General features: G+C 37.5%; 1 long non-coding RNA gene and 1 pseudogene across 10 annotated transcripts in view; both read left to right on the forward strand.

Moving 5' to 3' along the window:
- Positions 1 to 12,508, forward strand: part of LOC129629089 (uncharacterized) — a 352,035-nt gene that overhangs the window by 63,021 nt on the left and 276,506 nt on the right. The gene's annotated exons all lie outside the window — the stretch shown is intronic.
- On the forward strand, positions 2,559 to 2,691 carry LOC129642419 (uncharacterized; annotated as a pseudogene).

Consider the following 12,508-nt stretch of genomic DNA (forward strand, 5'->3'; position numbering starts at 1 on the left):
AGAGGATCATGTCATCTGCAAACAGTGAGAGCTTTACTTCATTCTGTAGTTTTTGAGATTGCACCCAAGTACTGTTTTTTGGACTCTTTTGCTGACTATGAGGGTTACTCCATTTCTTCTAAGGGATTCTTGCCTATAGTAGTAGATATAATGGTCATCTGTGTTAAATTTGCCCATTCGTGTTCAGGAGCAGTGACCCCACAAGAGACTGACCCAGACCTTCCTGTGAGTGACCAAGATTCTCTGGCGAAGGCGTGGGTTGGCAGTTTCCGGCTGCAGGGTCAGGGGCACTTAGTGGGGCAGTGCATGCATGGGACATTTTGAAGGAGGTTCCCATTATCTTTATTACCTCCACCATAGTTTGGTCTCTGGTCAAACAACAGGGAGGGAATACAGCCCCGCCCATCAACAGAAAATTGGATTAAAGATTACTGAGCACGGCCCCGCCCATCAGAACAAGACCCAGTTCCCCCTACAGTCAGTCTCTCCCATGAGGAAGCTTCCATAAGCCTCTTATCCCTCAGAGGGCAAACAGAATGAAAACCACAATCACAGAAAAGTAGTCAAACTGATCACATGGACCACAGCCTTGTCTAACTCAATGAAACTATGAACCATGCCATGTAGGTCCACCCAAGATGTATGGGTCATGGTGGAGAGTTCTGATAAAACATGGTCCACTGGAGAAGGGAATGGAAAACCACTTCAGTATTCTTGCCTTGAGAACCCCATAAACAGTATGAAAAGGCAAAAAGATATGACACTAAAAGATGATCTCCTCAGGTCATTCATTAGGTGCCCAATATGCTACTGGAGAAGACTGGAAAAATAACTCCAAAAGGAATGAAGAGACAGAGCCAAAGTAAAAACAATGCCCAGTTGTGGATGTGACAGGTGATGGAAGTAAAGTCCGATGCTGTAAAGAACAGTGTTGCATAGGAACCTGGAATGTTAGGTCCATGAATCAAGGCAAATTGGAAGTGGTCAAACAGATGTCAAGAGTGAACATCGACATTGTAGGAATTAATGAACTAAAATGGACAGGAATTCAGGCTTAAATACCATTTTAATAGGGAAATGGGAGAAGGAGTGTAGGTTTCTTAAGGAAAAGTAAATGCTTTTAGGAAAGATGGATGAGCCTTTAGAAGAACAAATGGGAAGTATGATAGTTTGTGGGAAATTTTGTTCGGGAGTCATGTCAACTTCTCCCCTCCCCTCCTGTGATAAGCATCAATCTTTCCTGTTTGATGAAACTTCCAGGCAGGGGATTTATGACAACTGAGTTCCTTTTGGAGGATCTGTCTTTAGGCAGATAAGAGTTCAGAGAAAGCCTCTCCCTGCATTTGTTGCTTTTCAAGTACCTACAGCTCAAAATAATCACTATGCCAAAGTGGTATATTTTGGGGTGCAATGTTTTGAACTTCTATAGTTATATATTTGCATGGCATATTTTAGTATATAAGTATTTTTTTCTGTATTTTATTTATTTCAATCAGGAAGAGGTAATTCCTTTATTAGTTCTATATCACTTTCTGAATTCTCCATTCCCTGAAGTATTGTAGTAGTCAGAACCCCTCCATGAATTCTGTTTTTATTAAAGTCACCAAATGCATCTGACGACAAAGAGCAGATACCTTATTTGCCCATAGTTGGTAGCCAACTCATTTTTTGCTTCTGGAATATTAGTCCTTCCTGTCTTTCTACATTTTAGATTCATTTTTCTGTTCAATCTCATCACTGGCCCTTCTTCCTAAGACTGCCAATTAAGTTTTCAAGATCTATCCTTGGCTATCATTTCTGCTGTCTATAGATAGATAACTCCATAGCTAAGGCTGTAATCTGATAATTTAAAAAATTATATTTCCAGAGATTTCTCTCCTGTTTCAGAACAAGTTTATCTGACATCTGGATATCTATCATGTATTTCCCCTTAAACTAACATGTTAAAAGTCAAATTTATCACTTTGCCTACAAGGACTCACTCTGAAAATCCCTGCTGCCTGCTTCCCCACTAACTACACATGATTCTTTTTGACTTTTTAATTCCAATAAATGGCAAGCCATTCATCTATTTACTCAAGCCACTTCTTTGGGAATCCTCCTCCTCATTTCTTTCTCTTTTGGCCAGCACATTCAAGAAATAAATGCATCATGTCAATTCCCCACCCCCCCAAACTTGTTTAATTCATCCATTTCTCTTCTTGTCCATTTCATGCTACTTAAGAAGAGGCTGTCTTCCTTCTCACCTAGTTTGTGGTAGGATATTTATTATCTCTCTCTGTACTTCCAATTTTGCCACTCTACAATAAAATAAACTTTTTTTTTTCTTAATAGAATATCTTCTCCTAAAAGTTTTTATGCATACTACTTCAGCCTGGTGTCTTTTCTGTCTCTGCCTCTTTAGCTGAATAACTCCTATTTACCATTCATTACTTATATTACTTGTAATCCAGGAGGCCTTCTCAAACTCCCAGTGCTGACTGTTCCTCCTTGGGCATGTTCTTGTCACAGCACTTATCACACCATGTTTTACCTGCAGATAGCCTAACTAGATAGAAAGCTCTTCTCAGCCTTTTTGGCTAAGATCAAGTGTAGCATCTGTTCTTATCAGTTTACTATCTGATACATTCTCTATCTGAGGACTATATATTACATGGAGTTTTGGAGCAAGGAGTTGCAATAGGAGCTTTTCAAAGAAAATGAAAAGGAAGAAAGAAGAAGAAACAAAGGGGGAAGCACTTTGAAAGCATGCATATAGATATATCCAGTGCTATGTACAGGGTCTTGAACATAGTAGCCACTTAGTAAATATTTGTTATATTTTTAAAGAAGAGCAATATTCTCAGTGTCTGTCATTTTATCCAAAGCCAATGAAATGTTATTTTGGCAAGTAATATCCCCCATTCCAAATATTGTTAAAAACAGAATACATTCTCTTTTAATATTGATTGTAGTTTAGCACAGATCTATCTTGAAAGTAGTAATGAAAGTGACATTAAATAGTTTATTTGATATTTGCTATGCAGTTTATTATAGTTTTTCTTCAAGGACCTGACCAATTGGTTGATTATCTGGAAACAAAATCTGCTGGTCTCTATGTATTTAAATTTTTTTACCAAAATAGTCATTGTGCTGAGTTTATAGACTATGCCAAAAAAAGTATTTAAAGTTATGTGCTTTCTGTGTAATGTTCCTATATAGTTGAGTAAATGTTTATGAATTTGAATGTAAAAGTGCATTTAATTTTATTTCTAACCATTTTAGGAGTATATATTAGACTATTTTAATGAATACTGTAATTGATTTCAGAGAGTAGTGTTTCAACAGAGGGGAATATTTCAAATGATCTTCAGAAATATTTCATATGAAAAGGAAAATTATTTACACATATTACTATACATCTGTGCATCAAAGTATGATAAATATGGAGTATACAATTCTTTCTTTTAGATTCCCAAATCAATTTAGTGATCAAGTGTTTGAAGGTACCTTCATATAAAGAACACCAGAACAAGAGTAGAGCAAAATATTTTGCTTAAGCTCTGTTAAAATGTTTCCTTAAAAATATATTCTGTAAGGTTGGTCAGGTCCTTACTATACTATACAATAGCTATACTGGATATATTAATATTATAAAAAGTAGGTTTTGAGATAAGAAATATTACTTGAAATAAAGTCATTTCTTAATAATAAGAGGATCAACATATCAGGAAGATATAGCAATTACAAATTGTACACACATAGAACCAGAGCCCCGTAATACATGAAGCAAAAAGTGAAATAGCTCAAAGGAGAAATAGACTATTCAACAATATTAGAGATTTCAATAGCTATTCTCAGTCATGAAAAGAATAATTAGGCAGACAATCAGCAAAAATATAGAAGGCTTGAATACATTATCACCAACTTGACTTATTTGACATCTATAGACTGATCCATTCCAATAACAGCAGAATACATGTCATATCAAGTGCACCCTAGCCATTCTCTAGACTATATGCTATGCCGGAAAATAAGCCTTATCAAGTTTAAAAAGATTAGAAAAAACCATCATCCAAGACACAACAATAAAACCCAGAAAAAGATAAAAATAAAAATTTCCTCTCAGAATGAAACTATAAAATTCCAAAATCCATTAAATCATGTAATGCTAAGAAAGAAAAATAAATGACAATTAGGGCATAAGTTAACTTCAGGTAAAGTTACTGATGAAAAAGAGTCACACAAAGCTTTAAAGTATTTTTATTTAGAATATTTAAAGGTTAAATGAAGTAGCACTATTAAAAAATAACAGAAACATACAGTAAAAATTCTAGAACAACTAGAAATAAAAAATGGTGTAAATTATTGAACAAAAATGATAAAATTGAAATAAAATATTATCAAAGGGAATTGATAAATAGTAATGAGTAATTCATCTAAACAGTTATGTTTCTCTTTTCCATTCATTCTTCTGTGTTGACTGAAAGTATCCAGACATATTGCTAACTTTGTTCTGTTTCTTGCTCATTCATTCATCCTCTCATTCAACAGATATTGATAAACATCTCCTGTGGCAGGCAGAGTTTTTGATGCTCTCATAGAGCTTACATTCTAGTAGGAAGAGATGTGCATTAATTAAAAAATAATTTCATTGTGTGATAAGTGATTTTAAAGAAATAGCATTTCCCTCTCTGAGTTTTAGTATAGTTTCTGACTAGAGAAATCATTCTTGGAAGGTTACCTGGGACAGCAAGTCTGGATTTATACAAGGTTATTTAGCAGGTTAAATAGCTCCCAATAGTGAGTGTAGTCCAAGCTGCTGGCTAAGGGGTGAATCATTACGGTAGTTAAAATGTCATTGTACCAATAAGTGTTTCTACTTTAGAAATAATTAGACTTACAGACATCAAATCCAGCATAAGAAACATAAAAATATAGGACCTAACAGCTGTTTAACACTGTATCAATACAATATTTCTTTAATACCCAGTGCAGATGGAGAATTAATTGAGGAGACAAGAAAAGCCAAAGAAAAGACATGGAAACAGAACAGAGAGAATATGTGATTAGGTTGCTTTCCTTTTCTTTTTATTTTCCTCATCTTATTTAAACTGGTAATCTATGGTCATAGATTTCAAGATTGTTATATATTCAAGTTTATTGTACTGTATTTTATATATAAATAGCTATGTTACTTTGTACTGTGCCTAGTTCATAAGCCACACATTCCAACAAGCACTCTTATTGCCCTTGTAAGTCATAACAAGTTTACTCTTTTGTTTTTTAATATTCACTAACTTCATTTTAAACCAAGCTGCACAAGATGGGTTGGGATAAAATAAAAGGTTGGGATTAAATAGATTTATCCCAATTTTCTAGCCCCAAATTATCTGAATAAATTTAAAACTTTCCAAGATTCAGGTGTTAGTCCAACCCAAAGTAAATATTATTGTCTAACTTAATCCTGGAAGTAGTAAATTATGCACATTTGCTATAGAACATGTTAATTATCTCAATAAATACAGTAATAGTAGACAAATATAGACATTTTAGAAGAATGGAATCATTGAGGAAGGACCATCCCATCTGCTGGAAGGGTGAGCCTTTCATAACACTCTCAAGTGACAAATGAGGAGCATACTTTTTCCTTTGAGAGACGTTTGGTTAGCGTCTGCAGGAGCCAGGGAAAACACCTAAAACAATAACTAATGCCTAATACAAAGCACAGTCAGGTTTATTTGTGATCTTTATCAGTCCCTTAGGGAAAATGATGTTGAAAATCACTGCAAAGAAATAATTCTCCAGAAAACACATCATTCAAATGGCTTTCTATCTTACCTATCTGATAAATACAGGAGTAGGAGGGTATAGCTTAATACTCAAAGTCAGAGACTTAAAGGAAGTACACTTATTTTAGTCCTGAATGGAAAGGCTGCATTTCAAGCTCAGACCAACACACCAGGAAAGAGAAAAAGCAGACAGAAAAGGGTAGGTGTATATACTTTGAAAACTATTCACATGATAACATCTGAAGGAATCTAATGCAGCTACTCACATATCATCCAATGAGCAAAGACAGATTAGAGTTAAAAGACTTTTAAGTCTTTTGTATGGCTCTATTATTGTGTGATTTCAGAGAAGTTAAGCACTTGGCTCCAGCATACCAAGCGGAGTGAATTGGAGGCTATAGCACCTTCCCTTCTCAAGTTATATTGTTGGGGAGGTAAAGCAAAGGAGATAAAACCCATGATAAAATTAAAACTTCTATAGAAATGTGATCAACTATCCAAACAGAGGGAGCTCAATAAGGTTTTGCAGAAATCAGTAAAGAATCTTTCCCAAGTTAATACTTACCATGTATAAATGCATATTGTTTGTGAGTCTCTTTCCTATTACATCATTAGCAATCAGTGTAGCTCTAAGAAAGAATTATGTCTCAAATAAGAAGCAAATTAGCCCATCTCAGGGAAATGAACAGCTATTAGTACACACAAACTTTAAGAAATATCTGCTCCAGCTTAAGAAATTCAGCATATGAAAGATGCAGGTGAGTTCCCGCCATGAATTCATCCTATTCTCTGCTGCTGCTGCTGCTAAGTCGCTTCAGTCATGTCTGACTCTGTGCAACCCCATAGACGGCAGCCCACCAGGCTCCCCCATCCCTGGGATTCTCCAGGCAAGAACACTGGAGTGGGTTGCCATTTCCTTCTCCAATCCTATTTTCAAGACTTTCAAGTGGGAGATTGCACACCTAAGAGTCCTTGTTGTCTCCAGATCCGATCCTGAGCTGCTCCCACCGTTGCTAGCCCGTGTGCCCCAGGGGTGCCTGCTCTGTTCTTTAATAGGAAAGAATCATGAATAAGTTCTTGCCGGTTTGTCAGGTAGAAGAGGTGATAGAGGAATCATTTTATTTTAAGGCAACAGTCAGGGCCTGCGGGGACTAGCACTTGGCCAATTTTCAATTCGATTATTTTTCTCTCACCTTCCATTCCTAACTTCCAACTTCCAGGGATGAAATTCCATAAGAATGATAAGTTCATGGAAATTGTACTTGATGAGTTAGATCCTTGAGTCTTCTTCCAAAATTACAAACAAGTTATTTAGCATAGGAAAATCTTTTGCCAGAAAACTGTTTTGTATGTGCTTTTTTGCTAGGTAACCTTTCAATGCTAGATTAGAAATCAAGAGTTCTCATTTTAAAGACTACTCCGTAAAAAGCATCAATGATACCCTCTGAAAACTGGTTACTTATTCTTTAGAGACATTGTGTCCAACTCAGGAGAAAGAATAAAAACTCATGTAAGCAGAAGGAGAACATATTTTTTTGTCTTAGCCATACTATTTATATTTTCCTCATTAAAAAAAAAAAGTTGCATCGACCTATATTCATATCCTTGCTTTGAGATCAAGCGATCTCTTGCTCAATAATCTGCTACCCTCCCAGTGCTTTGCACAATAAGTTCAAATTGTTTTATTAAATGCTTAAGTACCTCTTGATTTAACTCAAACTATTTTCCTGGTTTTAAACTTCCTGTTCCCCATTTCCTCCTGTGCCTTCCACAGCATACTACACTGAGTTACTCCTAATTTCATTTAAATACTCCTACCACAAGATATGCAACTATAGATTTGCTCACATTTTTTTTTAATCTAATATATTCTTCTTTCTGTTTATTGAAGTCCTCCACCTGCTCAAAGCTTAGCTGGAGGTGATTTTATCTATGAAATCTAGTCTAGCTTCTGTAGTTAAAATTTAATCTCACCTTCCTCTCTGCTCTCATGTTTTTGTGTACTTCTTCCATGTCCCTGCTTTGTTTTTAGATATTTATGTGCCTGATGGTCCAACCCAATAGGTTGCAGGATCCTTAAAGCAAGATAGTCTGATTTGTTCATCTCTGTTCCGCATATAACACCTAACCGAGTTTTGAACATTTATATGCAGAAACTGCCAGGACTTCCCTAGTGGTCCAATGGTTGAGACTCTGTGCTTTCACTGTAGGGGTCCCAAGTTCACTCTCTGGCAGGAGAACTAAGATCCCACATGCTGTGTGGTGTGGCTGCAAAGTAAAAAAAAGAAAAGAAAGAAAGAAATTGCCCAGAGAAGATCTTTTCCTAGATAAAGAATGAATTCAAGAAAGAGGTTCACAAGAGAGAAAATCCCAAGAATGATCATTCTGGGATTATCTGATTATCTTTTGCTCTGTCTCATCCATCCACACTCCCACTTTCTGGATAATAATAGTAAAGTAAGAAAACCCGAGAAGCACAGATAGCCAGAGAAGTATATGTATATAGTCAAAGATGACTATAAATAACCTTTTGGCCAGAGTTATTGGAGGTTATTTGTTCATTAATGTATTCTTAAGGTCATTGTCTCCTACTAGATGGCATTTTTTTGTGCATCTCTGCAATCAGTTGCCTTTGGTAGTTTCAGCATATAGTTCTCTTGCCTTTATTTTTCTGTTTGCAGACTGGTACTTGAAGGTCAGCTCAGAACAAAAATCTAAGAGCACACAAAGTGAAATACGGTCAAGCTTCTGAGCAAAGATGTTTCTACCAGGATCACCTCTGTCACCATTGCTTTAAGGTTAATATTGAGTTATCACCTCACAGCAGTGTAACTGTTTCCAGTTACACTGGAAAAGGGGAAAAGAGTAAGAAGCCATCAGAAAAAGAACAGATGGGGAGAGCTCCACAGGAATTTGTTTACACTATTTCTTTCTCTTTGCTCTATCAGAGGAATGCAAGCCTTAAAAGGGAGAGAAGTCTGAGATTATTAACACAGTTTGGTTTGCATCCTGTTTTTGTGCACAGGACATTCTCCCTGAGCCAGAGTTGTTGATCACTTGAAGGCAGGTGAAAGTGGTAGATTAGGTTTGTTACAGGTGAAGTGTAGAGAGAAAGAAAGATAATATTTTGCTTCAGACATTCAAAATAGGATTTATAGGACAGTGTTGTATGGTATGGTCCGGTATAGTCAGTATAGTCTGGGAAACCAAACTTTTCAGAATGTTTTTTTTTTTCCCCTAAATCCCTATATTTCCTCCATTATCATGTCAGTTACCATGCCAGGAGAACTGTAAGTTATATGTAAGGTAGGAAAAAACGTGGATACCTCATGTTTTGGTCCTGAGATACTTGGGTAATATTGGGAGATAGATGGAAGCAGAAGATGAAGACTATATGTATACCACCTGCCTAATTGGAGATGAGAGTGTTAGAGGGAATGCCTAGAGAAAGAGGGTTTGTCTATTTCATGGTTAAAAACATGGAAGGAGCTCTCAGGCTGCTTCTCCCCTGTGCCTGTCTGGGAAGTGACACTGTCAAGGGTTGTTGTTTAGTCGCTAGGTCATGTCTGACTCTGCAACCAGATGGACTGCAGCATGCCAGGCTTCCCTGTCCTTCACTACCTTTCAGAGTTTGATCAAACTCATGTCCGCTGAGTTGGTGATCATCTGACCATCTCATGCTCTGTCATCCACTTCTCCTCCTGCACTCAGTGTTTCCCAGAATCAGGGTCTTTTCCAATGAGTCAGTTCTTCACATTAGGAGGCCAAAGTATTGGAGCTTCAGGATTAGTCCTTGCAATGAATATTTAGGGTTGATTTCCTTTAGGATTAACTGGTTTGATCTTCTTGGTGTCCAAGGGACTCGCAAGAGTCTTCTTCAGCACCACAGTTCAAAAGCATCAATTTTTTGACGCTCAGCCTTCTATATGGTCCAACTCTCACATCCAAACAGAACTACTGGAAAAACCATAGCTTTGACTAGATGGACCTTTGTCAGTAAAATAACATCTCTGCTTTTTAATATGCTATCTAGCTTTGCCATATCTTTTCTTCGAAGGATCAAGCGTCTTTTAATTGCATAGCTGCAGTCACTGTCATCAGTGATTTTGGAACCACCCCCCCCCCCAAAAAAAAAAAACAACCAAATCTGCCACTGTTTCCTTTTCTACCTCCTGTCACGTGTACTCAGTGGCATATAATGGTAGCATGGTAGATGGAAGACTAGAGTTTAGTGTTCTGTGTAGCTCTTAGATCCTGTGCATCATGGGAAGGACTCAGAACTTCTGTTAAACCCTTAAAGGATTTTACTGCAGCTGGAATCCTCCTGCCAAGGCAAGAGACACAAGAGAAATGGGTTCAGGCCTTGGATCTGGAAGATCCCCTGAAGTAGGAAATGGCAACCCACTCCAGTATTCTTGTCTGGAAAATCCCATGGACAGAGGAGACTGGTGGGCTACAGTCCATGGGGTTGCAAAGAGTTGGACAAGATAGGGACTGAGAGTGCATGCATGTAGTGCAGCTGGAAGTAAGCTGCATTGTGGACTGCTTGGGGACAGGAGCTCAAGGCCTGGGGATACACTCCCACAATAGCTGGGAGTGGATCCACTTCCAGACCTGGAGTTCCCCAGAAGACATGGCACTTGTGAGAGCCAGAATGATGCCAGTACCAGAGAGCTGGCCAGAGAGGGAGAGAGAGATAGAGGAAGACGAAGAAGAAGATGAAAGGAGGGAGAGTAGGGAAGAGAGAAGGGGGAAGGGAAGTTAGGTTTAAATGTCAGCAGGTCAAGCAGCAACTAAGTGGACAAGGCTCATTGCCACAGAGTGTAGGAACCCATGATAGTACAGGGGTGCAATTTGTGTACAAGGATCTCCTCCTGACACTGCCTTAGTTACACTAGGCCTCATCCAGTCTCTACATAAAAACATGTGACTTAAATACTGATGTTTTTAAAAACATAAACCAACTGAATATTATTGGTAATGACTAAATTATCATATTGGGTAAGGGTTTTTTTAAGCATAATTTTTAAATCATGGATTTCAATAACAGCTTTTCTTCTATCTAGAGTATGGGGATTCATCCTAGAGTATGGGGATTCATAATGGGTAATCATGTTATTTAAGAGATTATAAACAATTTGCATTTTTCTGGACTTGTCTGAAGGGTAGTCTGAGTAAAACTGATATCCCAGCACATGGAGAAATACCCCAATTTTGGCACTTACTATTCTACTACTTATTAGAATTGACTGGTCTAAATGGGTGGGTACCCCAATTTTCCAATATTTCTTCTGGAATCTTTTCCAATAACATTTTTTCTGGAAGTGGTCCCAATACTTTTCTCTCCCCTTCTTCCTTTCTGATTCCCTCCCTCCCTTCCTTCCTCCCATCCTTCCTCCATTTTTCTCTCCCTTCCTCCTTTCCTCCCTTCCTTCCTTGCTTCTTTCCTTTGATAGTTCACTAACAATAACAGTAATTGTCATTGAGTATAGGAGAGCTGTGTATTTTTTTTTTTTTTAGTAGAAGCTTATTATGAAGTTCTATTGATTATTTATAACACTTTTTTATTTTTAATTATTTTTTAATTGAAGCAAAGAGGTTTATTGGCTGTTGTACAGTGCAAAGTTAGCTCAGTAGAGCCAAGCTGCTGAAGCTTTGCTCCTTTCTTTCTTTTTTTTTATATAAATTTATTTATTTTAATTGGAGGCTAATTACTTTACAATATTGTATTGGTTTTGCCATACATCAACATGAATCCACCACGGGTGTACACGTGTTCCCCATCCTGAACCCAGCTCCCGCCTTCCTCCTCATACCATCCCTCTAGGTCATCCCAGAGCAGCCCCAAGCATCTTGTATCCTGCATCGAACCTGGACTGGCAATCTGTTTCACATATGATAATATACATGTTTCAATAATATTCTCTCAAATCATCCCACCCTTGCCTTCTCCCACAAGTCCAAAAGACTGTTCTATACATCTGTGTCTCTTTTGCTGTCTTGCATACAGGGTTATCATTACCATCTTTTTAAATTCCATATATATGCGTTAGTATACTGTATTGGTTTTTTTCTTTCTGGCTTACTTCACTCTGTATAATAGGCTCCAGTTTCATCCACCTCATTAGAACTGATTCAAATGTATTCTTTTTAATGGCTGAGTAATACTCCATTGTGTATATGTACCACAGCTTTCTTATCCATTCATCTGCTGAGGGACATCTAGGTTGCTTCCATGTCCTGGCTATTGTAAACAATGCTGCGATGAACATTGGGGTACACATGTCTCTTTCAATTCTGGTTTCCTCAGTGTGTATGCCCAGCAGTGGGATTGCTGGGTCATAAGGCAGTTCTATTTCCAGTTTTTTAAGGACCTTCCACACTGTTCTCCATAGTGGCTGTACTAGTTTGCATTCCCACCAACAGTGTAAGAGGGTTCGCTTTTCTCTACACCCTCTCCAGCATTTATTGCTTGTAGACTTTTGGATAGCAGCCATTCTGACTGGCGTGAAATGGTACCTCATTGTGGTTTTGATTTGCATTTCTCTGATAATGAGTGATGTTGAGCATCTTTTCATGTGTTTGTTAGCCATCTGTATGTCTTCTCTGGAGAAATGTCTGTTTAGTTCTTTGGCCCATTTTTTGATTGGGTCATTTATTTTTCTGGAATTGAGCTGCAGGAGTTGCTTGTATATTTTTGAGATTAGTTGTTTGGCAGTTGTTTCATTTGCTATTAT

Source organism: Bubalus kerabau, chromosome 1, assembly GCF_029407905.1.
Source record: "Bubalus kerabau isolate K-KA32 ecotype Philippines breed swamp buffalo chromosome 1, PCC_UOA_SB_1v2, whole genome shotgun sequence".
In the NCBI taxonomy this organism is placed as follows: domain Eukaryota; kingdom Metazoa; phylum Chordata; class Mammalia; order Artiodactyla; family Bovidae; genus Bubalus; species Bubalus kerabau.